This window comes from Numenius arquata, chromosome Z (genome assembly GCF_964106895.1).
Source record: "Numenius arquata chromosome Z, bNumArq3.hap1.1, whole genome shotgun sequence".
Lineage (NCBI taxonomy): Eukaryota > Metazoa > Chordata > Aves > Charadriiformes > Scolopacidae > Numenius > Numenius arquata.
Window position 1 is genome coordinate 61075198 of NC_133616.1, and position 24475 is coordinate 61099672.

A 24475-nucleotide genomic window follows, 5' to 3' on the forward strand; every position below is an offset into this window, starting at 1 on the left:
GACCAATAATTTTTCATTTCATTAATCTATTTACGGCAATACCAATTTTATTTCTGATTGTATCAAAATATTTCACAGTCAGATATTTACACATAAAGACAGTATTTTATTTTGACAAAGATAAGCAAGGAATATAAGATGCCTCTAGGAAAATGTATCTTTCAGTTTAAAGAAGAAAATCTGCTTTTACTGACTTTCTTGACATTTTGAACTCCACTTGGGAGACGTTTCGCTTCTGTGTGTTGACCAGGAAGCAGTTAGCTGAAAAGACAAACTGCTGTATGTGAGTGAGGGGAAACACAGAGAATATGAAGAACACACACCAAAAATAGGGAAAAGGTTAAAGTGTTATTTTGAGCAGTCAGTCTTCTCTAGGAAATACTAAAGCAACAGCTTATTTAAAATGTCACCAACTGGATATTTTTCGACAAAGGCAAAAACCTTTTTTTTTTTTTTTTTTTTTTTTCTTCAGTGAGAAGGGTTGATTTCATCAGAAGAGGAGCAGTATCAGGAAGATTTGGGAGTTTTGGTCATTAAACAAAGAGTCAGAACCACACTTTAATTTTGGGTCTTTGTGTTTTTTGGAAGCTTTCACACTATTTTTTATTTTTTTACTAAAACATGAAGCCATTTCAAATGAGCTTGTGCTTTGTTTTCTTAACACCCACTGTGTATTACTTGGGCACAGGTCTCCTGAAAAACTTCTTCTTTGTGGTCTACTAATGGTTTTGGCTTTCCTTCCATTTGTAAACTTAAGCTTGGTATTACTTTGCTCTCTCTGAAAAGGGTTTGGCTAGTGTTCTTGCAGTGCTGGCCAAAAAGCAACCATTGACTTGCAGTCAAACCCATCTTTTATTTCATATGCTGAGAGCAATAAAACAGAAAAAGAAGAACTATTCATGGGAGAGCATGCACTTTTTACTTCCTGTGTCACAGTCTGCATTGAACTGAAAAGAAAATTGTAACCTATCTCTAGAAACAGCAAAATGCTAAAAATGTAAATGTTCAGTAAACAGAAAAGAAAATCACAACAGGCACAGATACACTTTAAACATTTATGGATTGTGTCTGAAATGATATATTTAGTGGATTGTATGAGTTTCAATCACCTCTAGAGTCATCCATTAAAACAAAATGAAATAGATTGTAGAATTGCTGTAGGACTTTAGGGTCATTTTTTTGCCCAGGCTGCAACCATGAAACTCCATTAGCTTTGGCTCTTTAATTTTTATTTTTTTTTTTCAAAAATTGGAACCTTGCAGTGAGCATTGACTTGAGGTCCAGCTGCTTTTACATTTGCTATGAGACACGAGCTAAATCATACCATTTGGACTCCCAGTCTTGTAAACAGCCATGGTTTCTCTGCAAAAGCGTTTCAGCAAAATGTTATGACTGAGTGAAATTTCTGTCTCTGGTTGCTGTCCCTGAAGTTGTTATTCTTTTGCTGCTTCGTTTTGACTTGTCTAGGGATATCAGAACTGTTATTGCTAGTGGTATCAACTTACAACTCAGCTTAAATTTAGTATCAAACTTTTACAATGCCATTTACCATCTGCTGAAGCCTTAAGGTAAACATAGACGCCTGGCAATAATTCACATAGGAATATTCCCTATTAGCCTGTGTTACAAACAGCAATCTTCATAGATATAGTTTCATTCCATTCTCTAAATTGGTTTTGAACCTGCTTGTGACTGACTTAAGTCACTACAGCAGAGTGGAAATCACATTTTGAAAAATCTCCTGTCTTGCTTCCCAGAACTGTCTTTTTTTTTTTTCTTTTCATTTTAAACAGGGAAAATCACAGCCATATGCTGTACACTTATCTGTGATCTATTGCTCAAAGTCTTGCCTGATTAATGAATGATTGCAACACTTCTCTCCCCACTGGCAAACTGCTTTCCCACCAGTGGTTAAAAAATGATTGCTTTGTACTCTTAAGCACATACTCTGACATCTCCATTTTAAATTAATCCAAAAGACAAGAAAAATAGTCTACGAATTCCTCCACATTAGGAAGCTCTGGTGTTTACTCTGAAGCAAAAGAACTTGTACAGTGGGAACTGAGATGCACCTTTGGCTGTCCACATAGTGGCTTCAGTAGCCCATGTATTATTGGGTCATAACGATTAGGACATGGATTATTGTCTGATTAGTTTGTTTAAAATCTGATTACTGTAATAGTAAGAGGGTTAAACTGCCTTAGGAAGCTGATATCTTGGTATCTTTTTTTCATACGTCCTATTAAAAACTGCTAAACAGCAGCTGAGTAAGTGGGGCACTACTATGCTTAAAGGACTGTAGCTTTTGTTCAAAAGAGGAACCATTTAACAAAATAGGAGATATCACTACAAATGTAAGAGGCACACATGAAGGGATAATGATGTATCAGGTCTGACAGTTAAATAAATTATAAGCCTGGAGAACAGCTAAAATGATAGAAAGAATGAACATTAGAAGAAAATGGAAATTTAGATACATTTTAAAGCCAGTTTTGAGAAGCAAAAGCAGCAACATACAATCAGTACCTGACACAACGTGCAAGTAGATGAATTATCCTCATCTTTAGGTTTTATAGCTGTGTAGATAGTTCCTATCTCCTAAAAGGGGACTGTGAATTAGGACAGTCCCTCCTAAGAGTGGGACATATATCTTAGGAGGGGGCATGGGAACCAAATGAAAGAATTTGTTAATTAATTAAAAAAGAAAGACACAAAAGGAAAGCTGTCCCCAAGACTTCTGAAGCCCAACTCCAGCAAAACTACGATTTTGATAGAAAGTAGTATGAAGTAGGTACAAAAATCCATTATTCCTGCAGTAACTTCCTTCTTCCTCATAACCATCAGTGCTTCACCAAGATAGGGAGTTTAAATTTTGGAAGCAACAAGTATTGTGGAAGCTATATAATTTTATTGCTGATATGTTCCACCTTTGATAGAAAAACACCCCACACTATTTTCAGGAAATGCTTTCATTTTTCTTAGTCTTCCCCAAGATTCATGTGTAAGCCACTGCTATCCTTCAAGGATCTGATATTCATGAAAATTTTAGAAATTTTGCATTTGTTGAAATTGTATATGGCTGGATACATCTGTTTTCTAATGGCACTGTAGTCCATGTTCCCACCCCTATTTTTACCATGCTGATGTTGCATAGCATGTGGGAGATGGCTTAATGATGAAAAGCTTAATATAGGAAAGCTTCACATGTGGAAGGACAATTATTCCTAACAGGCTTCTTGACCTGAGTATAAAAAGTGAGGCAAACCAGGATGTTTTGGTATTCCCCTGTTGCCTTTTGGAAACCTATTAGTAAAACTAAAAACACTTTGCCATTACTGAAATAAGTAAAGAATCTCTCATTGGTTCCTCAATAACCAATATGAATTGGTTATTAATTTATAAATTAAATAGATTATATGTCTTACAGATTAATTAAATGTCTTACAGATACCAATGGATGAAAAACCATAGTTATATGTTAATTGTTTGCATTAATTAATAAATTTTATATATTATGCTCTAAATATGCTCTAACAAATTTGGTTTTATTCATTAGGTTTTGGAAGATTTGTTTACATTTTACAGTTATGTCTTACGAGCATATTAGAGCAAGAAGTATCCCACAGGAAAGACCATAAGGCTCGCTCTATATTATTCAGACAACGTAAGAACAGTAGTTCAAACATCTACTTGAACTGCCTCTGGCAAGTCTGTATAATGTCATATAAACTATCTTTAAAGCAAAGAAAGGATCAAGATATTACATATATGCTAGAAAATATTCTCTTCATGGATAAAAAAAGTCTAGGAAGAAGTCAGCTAAAGAAATTTATTATGTAGTGAGATGTCTGTAGAGTGTAAGTTATGTGAACTCTTCAGAACTAGCAGAAAAAAACCCCTACCTTAAGCACATGAAGGCATGTACCAATTGTTCCACAATTTTTGATGGGAAGCAGGCTGGTATGAGAAAATGATACATAAATGACCTTGCATCTCTGCCTGTCTTTTATCCCAGACCTCCAGTTCCTTGCAGAAAAGCTTTCTCTGGCTCTTCTGCAATATTTAATATTCAGAAGAAGTTAACAAGGTCTGGTCTCCAAACTTTGACCCTTGCACTTTCCTAGGGAGGCACTGTGGCCTCTATTATTGTGTTCTATGACAGCCAAGATGACATAGTCAAGCAATCTCTTGCCTCTGCCCTGCTGCAGTCAGTCTTTTGCTTCTAAACAATGTTCTTATGCTTATGTCCCAGAGGGCACCATATATATTTGAAATTCCAGAGTGTGAGAGAGATGTCACTATTTTTAGAGAGAGCAATTTATCACAAAGGAAGAGAGAACAGTTGGCCAGTGCTCTCTTTCCATATATTCTCCTGTGATTTGCGTCTTAATGAGATCTAAATGCTAATGGGGCAAATGCCTGTTGAAACCCAGCCCATCAATTTTTTGGGGAAAATCATTTACTGAATAGTCATCAGATTAATATACCTTAGTAGAACAGATTGACTTCTTTTTCCTATTTTGCAATGAAACTTCCACTTTATCCTTGTTTGTAACTTCTTTTAAATTCTTTGCTTTTCAGTAATTTCAAGGTAGAATTATATTATGAAAATGTCTTAATGAAAGTGACACATTTTAGGGGTTTATTTCCACTTCTCAAATATTACATGAGAAAATTGATGGTGATTGAACTATCACTTAAGAAGAAGAAAGTGAAAAGAGGGACAAAGTGTGTGTGGGAATAATTTTCTCTCACAGCTCACAGTACTGTTTTTCCTAGGCAAGAATACTAAAACTGCATATAAATATTATTTACTATTGCTGAATAGTAGTAGAGTTAGCCATTTTTGAAAAGAAAGAGGAGAAAAATTTTTAAAAAATCTATTTTAAAAATAAAGTGGTAACTATTTTTAAAAGTACTTTTAATATTTTTCCTGGTTTTTTTTATTTTTTTATTTTTTAAATTTAACAGAAAAGGAAGAAGAACAAATATCTAAGAGAAGATTTTCTTGTAAGTTTTTTTATAGGCTGCCAGTACTGATATTTTTCTAATTTTCAATTTTATTTTGCATTAAAATTATATCTTCTCTTGCAACTATATTCTTTCCAAATTAATCAAAATTTTTATAACAACAGACTTTTCACTAAAAAGAAATTCATTCTGCTAGACTTCTCTTAATTGATTGTATAAGATTGCATTTAGAGATTTATATGTTATATGTGACAAGATAAACAACCAATTGATAATTTGCATCTTCAGAAACCTGGTTTCCATGAACCACCATCAGGATTTACAATTGGTATGTCTGGGTTCCCATCTTCACTCTCTAGGATTGGACACCAAAATCCATTTAGATGTGTAAACTGTAAATATTAACAGGATTTGTGCTGATACTAATCTACCTTAGGTAATCTGTATGTTATAGTCAGCAAGACTCCAAAGACCAAATTGCCCCGTGGACTTAAGCATAGGCAGTGGAACGGAAGACAGTCAGCTTGTATAGCTCAAATTTCAGAATCTGCTAGTAAATTTAGCAATTTTGAGGGGTGTGGTGTAGTTTCTAACACAGAATTTATCCCTGCCTGCCACCATGTGACTTGGTACCGAAAAGCATGTGCTCCAGGCAGTGCTAGGGCAAGAGATGCAAGCAGGTGGCTAAAACCTGCTTAGTCTTGCCTTGATTGCCATCAACTCATGTCCACTGAATGTGATAAAAAGATACAGGTGCTCCAAAAAGATGAGCCAATTGTTCTAAAATAGAAATGAAAAGGCATTAGGAAGTTTTAGATTTGTTTTCTCTGTTTTTGCAAAAACACATCCCAGGTAACTTATCAGCAAGGGCAGGAAAGAAGGGCTTGGTGGCTCTTCGGACCCACTGGTCTTTAATTTTTATGTTCAGGTGAAATTTTATGTTTTCAGGTGAAAAAGGTTTGATCTTGTTTAGGGCCTTAATTTTAGTTGAAGGTTTCCTGGATAAAGGATTTTCTGTCAGTGGGAAGAACCTGCAACATTGGAGGAACATAGAGTATCCTCATGCCTGACTGAGCCAGTTGTCTAAGCTTTCTGACTTGTGTGAATCCCATGGACTCATAGAATAGTTTGGGTTGGAAGAAGCATTTAAAGGTCATCTAGTCCAATACCCCTGCAATGAGCCAGGACATCTTCAACTAGATCAGGCTGCTCAGAGCCCTGCCCAACCTGATCTTGAATGTTTCCAGGGATGGGGCATCTACCACCTCTATGGGAAACCTGTGCTGATGTTTTACCACTCTCATCGTAAAAAAGTTCTTCCTTATATCTAGTCTGACTCTATCCTCTTTTAGGTTAAAACCATTACCCCTTGTCCTATCTCAAGAGGCCCTACGAAAAAGTCATGTGCTGTTATATGGGAACATATATGCATAATGCAAGACTATGCATTTAACTTGATGGCAGAATAGTTAAAGATTCAGTATTTCAGTAGTGAGCATTGCTAAGTATACATTTACTGATGTAGTCTTTCCTGGCCTTAGTTCCCAGTTTTAGGATAGGAATGACATCACTCTTCCAACTGATATGTAAAGTGCGTACCGTTCTCAACCAGAATCATGAGGCAGGAAGAAGACATAACATACAGAAGTATGTATGGGAGCACCTGGCCAAACCAGTTTCAGAGTACAATAGATAAGATGCAGTGAGTTGTCATCTGACTCAGCTCAGCCTTGACAGATCCTTATCTATGCAGAGGTAACTTGGGGGGAGCTGCGAAAATGACTCAGCCTGGGGGTTGTCTCAAGATTTCAACACTATAAGAACCACCAAAACCTGAATGGAGCCTTGAATACTCCCTTAACAAACAAAATTCTCTGAGTCCCATTCCACCACTATTAGGTGACTTTGAGTGCTAGACATAACAAAATTAGAAACAGAAGTTAAGGAGCCATCACACCACCAGAGATAAATATTCCAGACAGTGTAATCCACTCAGGCATAATCCTGCACTCCCATCGAATCAGGAAATATAAACCATAAAGTTTGGGGAGAAAACTGGGGGGGAGTCTTCCAATGATACAGATGTCCTGTAGGAGATTCTTCCTCACCTTGTCCAGGATGCTGTGCAGGGTAACTTCCCAGGGATTGAGTGGCCTTACCTGAGAAAGAGGGTAAGTGATTAAGAAACATACGTATGGTATATGGCATGCTATTAAGATCATGATTAGTGCAATCTTTTAAGATATTTATATATAGTGCATTTGTGGTTTGTGTTGTTACTTTTCAGGATCTCTTGTAAATTGTAATAGTGTATTCCATGAATTGCTTTTAAATTGCAATAGTGTATTCTCCATAGTACCCATAGAACCTGCAATAGTGGCGTATTGGACCTGTGAGTGAAGTCCAAATAAATTGTTAATTTGAACCTCTCAGTGAAGTCCTTTTCCCTTCTGTCGCAAAGTGCCTGTCCATATTGAATCCACGTTTAAAGGAAAAATTGAAAAAAAAAATATTTCAGAGATCATCATCTTCTTAAAAAAATGCTTCATGCAAACTTTAAATGAAGTTGTAGACTAAGGTTGTGAGACATTGGGAGTCTAAGGTTAGACTCTAAAATACACATTTAAGCACCAAGCTGAATTATTTTGACCTCGGAATTCCTGGTTGTGAACATTTATTTTGTCATACCTCAAGTTCTGACTATGGAATTACAAGGGCATTTTTTCTTCTTTTTCTCTCTCTCTTTTCTTTTTTTTAAAAAAAAAACTTTCTTCCATACACAGCTCTTAGGTGATTCTCTGTGGATATGTATCCTTCCTCACACACCTACATACACATTACTACTATTAACTATGGCTAGACTGGTAGCTGAAGGAATAGACCAAAATGTCTTTTAACTATAATTATCTTTTTCAGGTAAATGTCAAAGTAAAATGGCCAAAACCCACTATAGTCTACAATAGAAGAAACTTCTACCAGTATGTTAATGTCACTGTATGGCTGTATGGCATCAGCAACAAATGCATCAGAAAATTTATCAGTCATTTAAATTGTATGTTACTATTTCGTAAGTAGCCTTGCAGTAATTGTCTCAGTTACTGCCTCCTATACAAACACATTATACCCCTTGGACAAGGCTGGCATCTTTGTACAGTATGCCCTTTGAAGAGCAAATTTTTGAGAGTGTAAAGCTTACTAATGTAAAACTTTTTTTTCAGGTACACAGTCTACTGACAATATTCAGTCAGCATTTATTTCAATGCATTTTACATACTGTTTTTCCCACACCAAATTTCTTTCCTCTTCTCTTGCCATAATCCTTCAGCTGAAACCAATGGGATATGGGCATACAGGACAGTGGTTGAATAAGTAATCATGGCTCCAGATGAAATGAGTTTCTGTGTCATGGTATTTTGATATAATTTAATCACAGAGATGTATTTGTACTTCATCCTGTGCTTATCTGATGCTCAACAGCCTGTAAACCTGCTCTAGATATATATTAAGAGAATATAATTTCTCTTCTAGGCTTTTCTGCTAGGGAGTTTAAGAAAAGTTAAAACTATCATTCTTGCTCTGATTGAATACTTGTCTTTATTCTAACAAAAATAAAGCTTAAATTTAGTCTAGACATAATAAATCTAAATCAGTTATAAAATGCACTTTCACCAGATTAAAATGTCATGGGCATTCTGCGCTATCAATCTAGTTGTAATTTACAAAGAGATTTTCTTTCTTTTAATTTTCATTACCTACTTAAAATTCAGAACTTCTAATCTTCACCTAGCTAGTAGAATGGCAGTGGCTACAGCCACATCTGGCAGTTCATACATATCTGGCTTTAGGTAAAAAAGTAGAAATCAAAATTTTGTAGAGTCTTCAGAACAGATCAAATGCAAGAGTTCCAGCAGCATTTTATTTTCTGATGTGCTTATTTAAACCTGAACCTTAACAGTAAACCTGAGATATCTCTACTCTTTTCATCTCAGAGAAAATGTATAAGGAAATTACCAGTTTTCAATACTGTCTAGTAGGAAAATCCATATGCTGACTATAGTAATTTGCCTTACTCCCTTCCTTTTGTGAAAACCTATTCTATCTGCCGAATCAGACAAACATCCATGTACAGTGTCTCTTTCAAGGACCAGGTTAATAAGAATGCAAATGCAGCATTCTGACTTGCCCTTCTGACTCATCTTCTCCCCTTCAATTCTTTCTTTTTTTTTTTTTTTTTGTTTTGTTTTTTTCCTAGTTTGTTCTTGTTCTGTTACACCAGCTCCTGCCTTGTACACCAGCTCCATCTCTACACATTCTCTGTAGGGAACAGCAGTGGTCTGAACCTTTTCATCTACTTCATGACCCCTGTTTTAAAATAAATTCAGACGTTCTGAAAATGTCCGATCTATAGCTGGGCTGCTCGGCTCAGCTGTCTGGATTTGGGTTCAGACATATACATAACATGAACTATTTCAGTAGACGGACCTAGAGTATTACCTTTCAAAACTTATTGCTATAGATCTTTTCTGTAGATTCATTTTTGTTTCAAATGTGAAAATAAAGCAGGATTCCTGCAAAAAGGAAGGTGCTTGGGAGCAGTGGAAACGTTGCCCAATGTCTAGCTGCCATTTATTGTAATGGCCACAAAATCTAATTTTGGTGAAAGAACATGTAGTATTACAAAGCTTATTTTGGTTACATGTTGTATAAGCCTATCACTGCTAAAAGTTTGATATATGTGATTTATAATTTCTATAGCAATCCACTGGACTTGTTTTGCTTTGAAGGAGTTGGTGGTGTAGGCTTTTTCTTATGCAAATCATCACCAGGTATATTTATGTCACCAGTTATCCTCATTATTTCAGCAACATTCTTGCAGGCAGGGTGTTTATCAACCCCATAGTGTCGGTGCTTAGGAACATCTAATGGGTCAAATGAGTTTTTATATCATTGCTGCTGTATTGTCTTTAGAATGGAGCAAATTGTAGGCCAGAACTTTGAAGATTGCTTTTAAAACATGATCTCCAATGACTCTGCCCTTTTAAAAGCTTAGACATTGGCAAGTGCAGCTGTTAGCATTAGAAGTTTCTGAAGACAATGAATTTCATATTCCCGCTTCCTGCTACATGAGAAATCACATCCTTATATTTCATTTAACATCCTGAGGTTTTGTAATGGAAGGGCTGATAAACAGCTGAGCTCTCTCTGCTCTGTTCATGACACTTGTGATTATCCCCATTGTTCTTCTCGGAACTCTTTCCAAGCGTGGGTGAGCTAAGGACTTATACTGACAAAGTGATATTCTCTGTTGTTTTTCTCTCGCAGTATGATTATTTTTTTGGTCACTACTGGCATTTTGCTAATGTTTTCATACCGACAAGGTCTTATTCTTGAGCAGTAACTGTCACCTCCAAGCCATTGTTTTATATGTAGAGTGAGAACTAGGTGGAATAGTGTTCTCTTATGCATTGCTTTATGCTGATCTAAACTGAAATTATATTTCCATTTTACCAAAATCAAAGCAATATCAAACCTTTACTATGGAACCAACCTTTCAGATTTTGGATATTGGAAAAAAAGCAAAACAAAACAAAACAAAATGAAATAAAATAAAACAAAACAGAAGTTTTGTACTGGTACTTCAGTCTTTCTAGTAGACAGTCCATGGACATAACTGTAGAAGCACTTGCACAGATGTGAAGCTTCTAAACTAGATTTGTAACTGAGATTTATGGCAGAAACCCGGGGTCTAAAGGTTCTATATCTTAATGCCAGTGTGTGCAGGTGAAAAAAATCCTGAGATTAGTTTAATATAAAGATGTTTACAGTGGCCATTCTGTGAGGTCTGCAAATAAATAGTTTCTTAACTACTGAGTCTTATTGTTAGCTGTATTCTGATAAGAGATTCAAAGCAAAATTACTTACTGTAATATTTTTTCTAAATGAAGTTTTTGTCCCATAGGAAGGTCCTGTGTGAAAGAGGTCAATCCAGCTATGAAAAGAATGACAATAGATTCAGTCTGACTTGATCTGAAAGATATTCAAAGCGTGAGAAGTAACTATAAAGAAGGCAAGTGGGCAAGAATTTATTGCCTAACACATTTGTACATTATACTGCAGTTCAAAAGTCAGTGTTTCTTATTACTAGTTCTTTGATCAGAAATGTAGATGCATGAAGGAATGCGAGAAATTGCATATTGTGTCTCTGATTGATGCTTAAAGATTTCAGGTTGTACTCTTGCTCAGAAGGTTAAGCGAATTTTCTACTGTCAACTGGCATGTACAGAATGAAGAGTTTTAGCGAGAGAGCTATGTTCACTATGAAATAAGCAATTAATATATAAAAACAAAAGTGCAAGTATATGCAGACAAGTACTTTAATCCTGAGAAATCCCATATTGTGTCACTATGTAACATCACTCTCAGTGACAGATGCCATAAGTCAGAATATTGATTAATAAAGTAGTACAGGAAAAGAATGGGCAGACTTGTCAATGGAAGGTAAGAGGAGAGAGATAGAGTAGGGTCTGAGGGGAAATCCATACAGACTGAACAGTCTTTGTGATATTCTTCTTATCAAACAGGAGAAATGGGTTAGGATCAAACATAATAATTTTGTTTTGGAGAAAAAATCTATTTCCAGTGAAATAGAAGTGAAATGTCTAGATCACCACTGACTAAGGTATTAGTTATGAAACTGTGACACATAGTCTGTATTCAGCAGTGCAACATCATGCTGTGCAAAGAAATTTAAACACATGAACATTGAACACAGTAGAAAGAGGCTTACAGGAAATTGATTGAACTCTAATGGCTTTGCACTGTCAGTTAGTGGCCCTCTCTGCTTATATGAACACCAATAGAGACCGACCAGTGAATAATGCTCATGCTGGCTAGACAGCACTTAACGATTCTCTCTATATGTAGGGTAGTGTTACCTGCTGGAGTATTTAAAACCCACAAATTAGTTGATTCGCTGAATCCTGTCACTAGAAGGGACAGCCTATTGATTCCGTCTGGGAGGTGGCAATAGTGGAAGGACAGCAATTTCATCCTGTGGAACAAGTCATTTGCAGGCTGCTGAAATGACACACTAGGCCCTGCCATTATGAGTGTGCTTGTACATAAGAAAGAGGTAGTACTCATTAGCACAACAATACAAATATGAGGACTTGTGCTAGGCCAAACAAAGTTGGCTGAAGGGACAGCGAAAAGCTGTGTGATTTTTCTCCCAGTGAAAGCTACAGTAAGTTCTCCTGACATATATTTCTTCTTACACTGTTAGTAGCAAAATCTCTCCCTGTTTATATTCTTAAAGAATTAAGTGGTTTGACTGGATGGCTGTCTACTCAGGTTGCCTTATATTCCCTTCTTCTGGTTGTAGCTACACTACTGTAATTTCCCCTTTGTAAGTCACTGAGCCTTTCATGGGCTTTAAGTAATAAGAAATGACACTACTCAAATTCTCAGTATGGATAAATTTGTCTCAGCAGCTCAGAAGCTCTCTAATATTTGGCTCTGTTATGCTGCCAGTTGCCCAGTTATTCTAACTCTGTATATGCTGATCATCTGCTCTTCCCCAAGTACCACCCAGCAGAATTTAGCAGACACATAAAGAAGCAGCTCTTACTTCTAAACAAGTATCTGGATTTGATACTTCTGATTGTTTAATCCAGTGCAATATAAATGGTGATAAACAATAATGAATGGAAGACAAAAGAACAGTCCTCTGTTACTGAGTACATTTTGTTGCTACTTATAAAAACGTAAGATGGAGAAATGTTGAAGGATACCTAGGCTTTGGGATGGACAGCCCAGATAAGGAGTTGATTCTTTTCAATCAGTATTGCACAGATATATAAAGTATTTTGATTGATGTTGTTTTAATTAGCTTTTGGAGCTTAGAAGTATTGAAATTTTTCTAAAAGATATGATAAATATCAGATTGGAACTATTATTGCTTTTTCTACGTTCTGCACCACTGTAATATCCTGTAATTTCCTTTCTTAGAGAAATATGCAGGACTTTGAGAATTTACTAGATGCCAATGTATGCAATCAGTTTTGTCAAACCTTACTCACCAAGAATTAAGATTTGTTTTCAGCACCTTCCTCACCAGCTTTTTTGGATATCACAGACTCACAGTGTTGAGATGCAGCATGTCATCCCAGCATCCACAGCCCCATGTGCCAAGTGCAGCTGGTTGAACTGAGATGTGTTGCCCTGATCAGCTGCAATAGCTGTCCTGAGGCCTGGACGCATGCTTACAGTGTTGTCTGCATTCCTTAATAAAACAGCCTTTTCTCATGAGACATGGCAGCATGGTCAGGCTATTTTACATAGCCCATGTCTTCTCCAAGGCTGTATGCGGTGTTCTTCCAGTGGGCATTTCTTTCAGTTTGAAGTGGCTGAATTAATGTGAGGGGTTTTTGGCAGCCTATAGAAGTCATGTTTGCATAGCAATGAACTGAAGGTTGCGCTGTGTGCCTTGAGGTGTGGCGTGAAGGAAGACAGAGTTGTCTGAACTCCTGCTGATAGATGGCCTGAGAGCTCTGTTGGAGGGGAGCAGGAGCAGCTATGGCTGGTGCAGTCGTGTCTATACTGCCCTCTAGGAATGGTCTTCTTATGGATGCCGTCTCCTGACGCACCGCTGGACATCACACCCGGGAGGTTTGTAGTGGTTTTATTTAGCAATGTATATGAAGCCTCAGTAGATTCTGCACTCAGAAGTCCCTGATATCCTGCCCGGTCATGTAATAACATTATGGCCGTTTTTATCATGTGGGAAGGGTTGTGGAAGAAAATTCAAATAGGCTGTTGTCTGTAGAATTTACCAAGATTTCATGATCACATGCCAGATTATATCAAGGAGTTTTTGATGACAGAAAAGTGTGTGCAATAATAATATAAGCAATAAAAATGTCTCACATAACACAGAAGTAGCATGACTGAGACACTCACATTGTGCTGGTAAGACTATACACAGTAATATTAATATAATTAATGACAAAAGTATCCATCACATTTTAATGTAAATCCTTAGTAATGAAGTAATTAATGTAGCCCTAATTTGTTTCTTATTTTATTAGTATGGTTGCTATGCTTTTTGTGACAAAACTCTGTGAACCTTTCCTGACAAAAGCTTTTCTTGTTACTTGAAGTTAATTGCAGCTTGATTGCATCACAGAAATAAATGTACCTACATCCAACCCAAACCATAGCTTAATTTTTGAAATTCATATGTTTCTCCCCACTACCTATCCTAGATTGCTTCCTCTATAGGATTAAAGAGCTCTCTTCTACACTAGGCATGGCTGCAATTTTTTATTATGTTGTTCCTGTGGGGTTCACTCTTTAAAGGTTTAAGAATATCTAGGGGTGCTTCAGTGTAAAGATGTAAGGATAAAACAGAATTGTTAGAAAGAAAGTATTTTAAAATTAAGACTTTTCACCTCAATAAAAATAATTCAGCTGATATTTTTAAAGAGGAAATTCTGCTTTCTGATGCAAACACATAAGTTGGTAGAATTCCTCTACATTTACACAGAACTGCTATAATATCAAGTGGTGTTCTGCTGCATATGCAGCTAGAGATAATCTTAAACTAGCACTTTGGGTAGGACTAACAATCCACAGACCTGTGGTAACAGAAGTTAATGAGAGAGACAGCTTTTGGTCTAAATGTCACATACAGGTCAAGTAAATTTCTTGTTTCACAGGTGTTCACACCAACCTTGGAATGGCATGTGGATTTGAAGTTTGTAAATTTGAAGTTTGTTTTGATCAATTTGCAATTAAAACCATGCATTTTGCAAACTAAAGTAAGAGGTAGGAATGAAGCTCTCAAAAAATTTGTTGGTAGTCTCCAAACTGACTATTAGATGTGCTCTTCTTCTATGGACACAATCATAGTTAAAACACATTAAAGATTAGATGTGAGTAAAAGGTGACCATGTTATTTTGCTGTACCTTCTGAGTGAAAATGCAAATGGAATATGTGAAATTTCCCTGTCATTCTCTTCTGCTCCTTTCACATTGTTGCAATGTCTGCCTGCTATCTCTCCACAGATCCCTAGTTTTCAAAAACTATCTAGCTATAAACGTTTTTAAAACAGCTAAGTCTCTGTAGAGTGTTTCACCTTTCTAAAACAAGGTGTTTCAGCCTAAATACACACTGAAAACACCCCAATTAGATTTATTACATAACTTACAGTATGTAAAAAAATTAAAAGTATTAGGAATGAAATTAAATTTTCCTACAATGTGGTTAAGGAAGTTCATACTTGGATTATAATTTAATCATGTGTGGTGCTTATGATTGTGTTATATATCTTAAAATATCTATACTTTTGTTTTTTCTTCTACTTATTCGTGATGAGGTAGGTCCTGAAAGGTGCCAGGTATTTGAAACTTGTGTTGAGGATCTGCAGTTGGGGCCTCTCAGGATTTGGCCTTAAACTAGTCTGGCAGGTATCGAGCCAATGGAAGCCAAAATATTTGCCCTCTAGAATATAACATGTAACACATTATTCATTAAAAGAGATTTTTTAACTAATAGCATATTCCAAATCACATGAACAAAATTTGCTGCAGAACAATTCCACTTCTCATGTAGTGTTCTTCAACTGACTGATTTTGTTATATTGAAGGAAGTGGTAGTCTTACACTTTGAATACAGTGTAGGAAAATATTAATGTGCTGAACTTCTCACTAGGTGAGTATGTATTAGTTAAGGTAAAATATAAAACATCATGCAATGTTACATTTTCTCTGAGCTAGTCAAACCCTAGCTTCTGCTTGGTCTTGAGTAACAGGATTCATGACAATGTTTTTCTTGACATTTTTGACGTTGAATGAATTTCAGTACGTTGCCTGTGGGAGATGCATGGTATAGGGATTCTATTATATATAAAGAATTCTAGAACACCTTTTTGATGAATTAAAGGAAGTACACCAGACCTTTTGTGTCTGATTGGCTGTACCTTCACATTAAGTCTTTCAGAAAATTTTGATCAAAGCTGGGAACAGACCCATGAACTACCATCTCCCCTTGTAGTTAAACAGCTGTGAAACCATAATTGAAAATGGTAAGATCCCAATACAGGTAAAAAATTACACAATGCCAGATTTATGTGAGATATCTTACTAGCTCTCCTTATGCAGAAATAATAAACATCTTTGCCTTTATTCCTGTGTATGCTACCAGGGGGATATCTTCACTTTCTCTCCAGAAAAGGGTTTGCTGGCCATCTCAAACCCACTGTCTTACCATTTTTATATCATTTTGATTCAGCTGACATCAGTAATTTAATTCTGATTTGGTCTTGGTGGAGTAAAGTAACAGAAACATCTTTATCTCTTCTGTTCAAACCCTACTAAGTTTATGCAAAAAGGCAGAATGGAGAATGCAGAGGTCTTCGCCAGGGGTGCATGAGAAGCTGGGAGGAACAACAGCTGGGACAGCTGACCCTGACTGACCAAAGGGATATGCTGTAACATATGGCATTGTGTTTAGCAACAAAAGCTATGGGGAAGGAGGATGAAGATGGAACATTCAGAATTATGGATTTTGTCTTCCCAAGTAACCATTACGTGTGATGAAACCCTTCTTTCCAGGAAACGGCTGGAGACCTGTCTGCCAATGGGAAGGAGTGAATGAATTCCTTGTTTTGCTTTGTTTGTGCAAGAAGCTTTTCCTTTACATATCTAACAGTCTTTATCTAAACCCTTGAGTTTTTGCACTTTTACCCCTCCAACTGTCCCCCATCCCACTGACGGGGAGTGAGCAAGCTCTTTTGTGGGGCTTAGCTGTTTGCTGGGGTTAAATCAGGACAGTTCTTTTTGGTGCCCAACATAGGGATTGAAGGTTTTGAGGTAAAGGCAGCTTTGATTGGTTTGTGCTAGACTGAAATGATAGCTGTTGTTGCTGTTTAGCTACTAATCAGCAGGCTCCTGGGGCTTGCTTACCTGTGGTGATCAGCAGCTACATGTAAATGTACTGGCAGAGTTAGATGCTCCACAATTATGAAGTTCCCCTGGACTGATGGAACTCCAAACACAGCCAAAGCAGGAGAAACTACAGTGTTATTTAGATGTATCACATCCATGCAGCTCTGTGTAGTTCAATGGTTAAGGGATATGCAAAACTCTGAAGCAAGATGGTGAGATCAAAAAGATCCAAACCTCTGATTATTAAACAAGGCTAACAGAAGAAGAAATCACCCTTGCTTTTGCCGTTTTCTATTGCTAGTTTCTAGCTTTCACTTGGAACTGAAACTAGCAAGATGAGGGTTACTTATTTCTTTTGTAGCATAGTTCTCTAGTGGACAGATAGAAGACAGATAGGAGCCTCTCAAACCCATTATTCATTACACTAATGATTAAAATATGCCTGTTAATATTTTGGTTTATATTGGTTTGTATACTGGTTTGTGAGATTTGTTTGTTTATTTGTTTTAAGAATTAGATCCTCTTGTCGTGTGAATATTAGTATTCCCTTTTTACAAGAAGGCCAGTGTAAACTCCTATGAAGATGCCATCTGGTCCTGTGTATGCACATTTTGCAATGAGAAACTAGGGTGGGGGCTATCCTATGATACACATTCCATTGGCTATTCTGGGACAGAGAAACTTCTCTATGATTTTTTTTTCTGTAGAATGGGTCTTACTAGTTGAATCCATCTGTCGAGGAAGCTAAATTAGTTACAAAAATTTAGAAGATGGTACTATCAAGTATCACAAGGTCGTATTATATTTCTCATGTCAAGAATTGTAACTTTTTGAAAAGAGTCTGTTTTCTTTATGGCAAAAAGGCATGAACTAATTCTGAAAGAGTGACTAACAACAGCTGTTGTTGCATGCTAAGTGGCACATGCTGAAGTAGACATACCTCTTCATCTAAATAACCTAGAAAACCAAAAAAGATCAGAAAGCAAACCTGTAGTCTTCAAATCCAAGGCTGTATAACTATAGGCCATCCTTTGCTCAGGGTGGTTCACACAGTCTGTGGACAGACTCTATGGGCTAGGAGCATTTGTCAAAACTACCATTTCTGCGCATACAATTTATGAACATAACACGTGTTCTTCAGTGCCTGATTTCCCATGGAAATGCCTTATCTCCTTCTGCATTGACATGCTTCCTGGATACTTTATTGCCTTGGGATGTTGCCACTACCAACTGCTGCTCCACAGCATGTTTGGATGTGAAGATAGCAATAACTGGTGTTTATTTTGGATTTTTCTGTTTTTTTTCTAGAAGGCAACAGTTTATGGTCTTAGTTTTGCAGACTCATACTTGAATCCAGTTCTGACTTAACACATCAGCAGCCATGAATACAACTAAAACAGTGTAGCCTGCAATGAAACTTTGTTCCCCTGAGTGCATTCTGCTCTGTGTACTGTGTTCTTAAATAATCAGTCATTGATGTGGCATAACTGGTGGATCACTCTATGGAAAACAATTATTTTCAGCTTGATTAAAATATTTTGAGTAAAACTGACTATTGTTTCAGTATTTCAATTTTAGAGTTACTACTTTCGTTCTACATAAAAATATTTGGAAGAAAGTAATTAGATTTCTTAGAAATTAAGATTACCTTCCTTGGTTCAGATTCTACCACCTTTTTTAGCTCTAACATCAAATACTGGAGTTAGCCAACCTGCTGTACAGCACACAAGGTGAATAAATCTCTCAGTTTTTAAGATACACTATTCCTTCATGGTAGACTTCTAGAGAGGATCTTGAGGAAGCTCATAACACTACTGCTAGTTCTGTAACTTTTGGTAGATAAGACTGCAACTTAAGACTGCAATTTCCTGTGCTGTCAATCTGGCCCTTTCACATACCCTAAATGAAATGAAAGACAATCAAATGACTGTTAACAGATAAGAAGCTAGTTGAAAATCCAGATTTAGAAAATATACCTTAGTATTGATTTGACAGTCTGGTGATATAACAAGAAATATATATACTAAAAAACCCAAACATAGTAAGGGAGAGGAAGCAAGAATTTTTTAGAATAATTGCTTGTTAGTTCTCTGATCAATCCTCTTTATCTTACCAACACAATTTACAGTTTATAATGCAGATAACACTTCTTTACTTTGTTACTTTTGAAATTCAAAGACTGTACATTTCACTTAAGAGTAGGGATTGCAATAATTGTAATTTCTGAAAGACAAGTGAGTTGTAGCAAATAAAGTTATGTGTAATTAATGGTGATGAGAAGATAATGACTTTAGAAGACTCTAACTCTGTGAAGGAAAGTTGCTTAGGACAGAAAACTATACTAAACATCGGTTGAACTTTTCTCTCATGAGCATTTAACTGCAACATTCTCATATGCAGAGTAAGGATTTGCAATATATTTTTTTCTTCTCCTTGGGCTTTCTTGAGATATCTGGAATTAAAGGTAGGAAAATAATATTTCTAGGTTTCTAGTAATAGGTTTCTAGTTTCTAGTTTCGAAGTATTTTTTTTCTGTTTCTGCCCAGTCCCTTATGCTTCAAATTTAGATTTGCCTTGTTGCTTGCCATACCTGTGTTGTTCCAGGTTAATTTTCAAGAGAAAGATCTAGTTTATCCTCAAATACCTCTGCCTTGTAAACTTAGATGAAATTGGCTGAAAATAAGTATTAAGTAATCCAAATGAAGGAAGAAGGATGATCGTGTGAGAAGCCACAATGAAGAGGTAGCTTCTGTATACATATGCACAGATGATGTATGTGATAATTAGGTGTGTTTTTAAAGCATGACCACCCATAGTAAAACCAAATTGCTTGAAAAGAAATATCTTTTTAAAAAAGGTACCATTGTAAGCTGATGGTCTCAAATGCTATGATAACACTATGTAAAACTGTAACTGGTTTATTGACATAGAACGGTATTAGGTTTAGTGGGTCATATGGTATTTGTTAACCACACACGTGGTCTGGAAGTAATTTCAAAGGAATATATGCCAAATGTATCATACAGTTACCCTGTGGTTACCATTACTACAACAAATCTGGGAACATAAGGAACTTGTAACTATCTCAGATACAGCTTTGTCACAGCAGTCAGTACAAACTCTATTTTTAATGGCATCTCCAAGCTACAAGTTATGGAGCCAAGTAAGTCAAGGAGATCAAAATTTTCTCCCAGATGGTTACTCTAACTTCAAAATTATGTTCAGCACAGATTGAACACAATATAAAACTAAACAAGACTAGAGCCCATTTTCAAAAATGAGATTTTGTTCCTGGAATGCTTTTACATAAAAACCTTGTTACGTGGTTATTTATTGAAAGCTAGCCTTATATTTCAGGAAAGCGGAGCCATGAACAGTAGAGTGACAGCAGAGAGAAAGGCCTGTTGAGCAGAGTGGAATTCTTGCATATCTTTACCAGCAGCTTTATTTGGAAAAAAGGTAACATAAACTTCACATTTTTTTTGTTACAAAAATGACAAAATGTTGATCTTCCAAAGTATTATTGTATGTTTTATAGGGCATTTAAATTCTTTTCTAAAAGTCCTGATAGTTTTTGTTACATTTCATGCTGTGACTAAATAATTTTCTAAGTGATGACTTCTTTCCTCCATCAATTTTTTTATCTTATTCTTCATATTTTTGCATCCTGAGTAAGCTCAACCACTTTGTCTAAATCTTGACATGAGGTATTCTACCCTAGCTGAGATAATTCAACATGAAAACTTCATTTATATCAGCAAACACAAAGAGAGAATTGTGCTGGGGATCTCAAAGTATTGATCTATGTTAAAGTTATGCTACTGAGCTCCCTATAATTATATGCCAGAATATAGTTTGCCACAGGGTAGTAACAAGCTTCCAGTAAAGATTTTTTTTTTTAATATATGGTTACTGAAGAGATATAAAAATTCTGTAATATTGTTTGGTTAGAATAAACAATCTGTAATTCTAGAAACAAGCTGGCATTAAGCTGTTAACATATTATACCATCAGACATCATGTGATATTTGGAAGTCAACACAAGTTTATTGATTTTTATTATTACTCATTCTAGTTTCCCTATGCTTCCACAACGTGTTGTCATTACATGCCATTGTGGTCAACAAAAAAAAAATAGCATAACTCACAACTGAAACTGTACCACCATGGATGTGGGAAATGATCCCTTGTGCAGTAGCAAATATTGTCTGTTGATGAGTACAGATAACCTCTGTGTGAGTTACATAGGAGAGTCACATAAGTAATGCATTAAGGGCTGGAAGTTGCTTAAAAATAAGACCCCCAAATAGATTTTCTCACTCTGTTAAGCAGCATAATAATATGAGTCTACCCTTGTTTCTTTCTTTCTTAATAGTCTTGCTGCCATTCAGCTTTCATCTTTCATTAAGATACCTGCTGGTTCTGATTTAGGCGCAATGTAGCATAATGACACTGAAAACAGTATAAGGACTTCACCACCCTGCACTTTTTGTCTATTATAAAGACTATTTTACCAGAGTTAATATCTGCCATAACTAAGGATGGACGTGTTTCCACTATGACACTTTTTGGAATAATAAGATCAAGACAGGTATGTATCATCTGACACCAGGCCTCTTTTTATAGCATTGCTTGTCTTTTGCTTATTGTGACCACACCCAGGCTTTTTCTTTATAACTTTCTGCTTTAAGTCAGTAAACGGTATCTTCGGCTGTTATAAAGAATGTCAATGAGCTATAACCGGAGTGTAAGTAGAGTGAATAGAGCTTGTGGCTCATGCCAATGATGCAGTTTAGTATTAATAGTATCGGATGATCAAGGAATTGTTGTCTAGTATTTTCTACACCTCCTAAGGAGGTTAAGAATAAAACCATTTAACTCCTTACACAGATCTGAAAACTGGAACTACCTAGAATGAGCCCATGTCTCATTGTGAGAGAAAGGACACTCCTGAACTGGCTATAATAACAGTATTTCTTTTTTTTTTTTTTTTTTTTCCCTCTCTGTGTAGTCCTACTTTCTAAAGGATCTATGACAAGAATTTCCTTTCTTCTGAATATGTAGTGTTTTAAATTGTGTACACACAATTGTGTAAAAGGATGAAGTAACAATTCCTGATTTCCAGAAGTTCTCAGCACTGCTGTCTCTGGTAAGAGCTGTCAGCTTCCTGGAAACTTTGAAAATCTGGCCAAGGCATCTTGACACCATTCAGTGCATCATCGTCTTATTGGTATATAAGGTTTTTTCAAATGACCTGGTAAGTCCCTCACATACGTTCTCATGGCATGGTTCAGTGTTGCTCAGAGCTTGTACTACAGAGTTGGCATAGCTCCCTAAGTGGAAGATGGTACACTAACTAATTGGCCCTCTCTCTCAAACAGGTTTCATTAGACTTTTCTCTTAGCAGGACTGTGGAGCTCTGCTCAGCAGGAGGCAGATCATTTTCACACAGCTATACCACCGTAACCATTTCTGGTGCTTTCTCTTAATTTCAGAGTTTGTGCTGGCGTTATAATCTGCTTCCATGGACCATTACAGTTGGTAGTTTTAGTCATTCAAAAACCTGGATTAAGGTCTGGAATTAATAGACTTCTGAAAGCCTTTTGCCTTTTCTTATCTTTCTGTGATTTGAGGCAGATCTTGCAACTTTCAGTTCAGATTCCATGTAAGTAGCACAAGATGCATTATTTCATTGAAGCTTTTTTCAAGACAAAACAGGTTCTTAGTGAGCAATGAACTGAACCCAGTTCTGTCATCCTTAAACTTGGAGATTTCTTAGCAAAAGAAGCTGAACATCTAAAATTTCAAGCAAATTAAAATACTCTTTCCCACTTTCATTTAAGCAAACATTTCTTTCTTTCTTGGGTAGATAAATTAGTCACTTGGTTTTAAATTGCAAAGCAACACTAATCAAAGAACTAATCTGTTGGTGCTAATGATGATTTAGCCAAAGCAAACGTATTGCTCAAAGACAAAAATTGCTGCCAAGATAGGTTTTGTTTTCCTTACGCATATTACTTATTCATTGGTGGAAGAGTACTTACTTATGTACATTCCGGTATACTGGAAAAGAGAGAGTTATACATATTCATTTTATGTGTCCAAAAGACAGTTTTCAAATTTTCCAAATGCGCAGAAGGGGAGATGAGCGAAATGTTCAAAAAGGGATACTTTATCCTAGTGGAACTGTCCACCTACACTCCTTGCAAAGCCAAAGAAAAGAGACAGGGCACAGAACAAGAAACTCATCTTTAAAGTGAGGTCTTCAAGAAGCCTCTTTGATTGTCCAGTGAGGAGGGAGGCAGCTGGGCTGCAGTTAGCTTTGGTAAATAATCCTGTTCTCCTCATCCAATTACTTAAAGTTTTAACTTAAGTTAGCTTGAAACACAATACCTTTACATATTTATGTGTTATGGAACTTGATCAGGAATCTGGGCTGGAATTAGCCAAGCCACAGAGAGGCTGGGGGAAATTCAGTGCCCAGGTGTCAATAAAATTCAAAGCTATTGAATCCAATGCTTACTGAGTCCAAAGGCATAAAAATCTTAATTTGTGTTTTTACTAAAACTGTGTTTAATTTTTCTATTTCTGAAAGCCTTTGTTGTTCTCTCTGCAAAAGACAACTTTTTAATAAACATAACTATCTGTAAGGAAAATGTCACCTTTTAAAATAAGTAATCTATTAATCTAATCTCTCTTAATTTTAGTTTTAATTTCTTTAAGAAACATTTGGTTTTAATACTCTATACTTTTCTCAGAGATTGTTGACTGGGGACTGTTAACCAATCGGTCGAGAATTTCTAAAGATAGTCAGCTATTCCTGTGCTGTTATCAACTAGATTTGGTGGTCTACTATTCAAAGCCATAAATGAAAAATATTTTTGTACAGACTCAAAGCTAACTCTCCAACACATCTTACCAGTGTTTCCCCACATTTTAAATACTTAAATACTTCAAATAGTTCCCCATTTTAAATTCTCTAGGGTTTATAGGAGATGATAACTCTCGAACCATAGCATGTCACTATTAATGTACTGGTGTTTAGTGGACAGAATTAATATTTCTTCTTATTGTTTTTTCCAAGAATGACCTATCAAATGAGGAGTTCCTTGTGCTTTGCTGAACAGTATTTGTTGGAATAGTCTAAGTCCAGACAGTATTAGAATTCTCACAAGTGAAGTTATTACCACACAATCCTCAGTACAAAAATTATTGTGATTTTAAAAAATATTTATTTGACTAAGCTCTGCTACAGCCAGGCTTCCTTCATCTGTAACCAGAATCCTTCTATTGATTCCCAAGTGATTCATGAAGCCTTTAGTTTTCCCCCAGAAAAAATATTTTTAAGGGCAATTAAAATATGTTTTCATTATTTAAGTTTCAGAGAATAATAGCAAATATTTTACTTGCTAATTTTTTCACTGTATTGTAGAAAAGATAACATTACATTGTAGTTAGAAAAGATATTCTGAGGGAGTAAACTGTAGGGTTCAGTGAAAATTTAAATTTATGAGATACAAAATAAAAAAGGAGTTCAGTAGGATTTGATTTTATAACC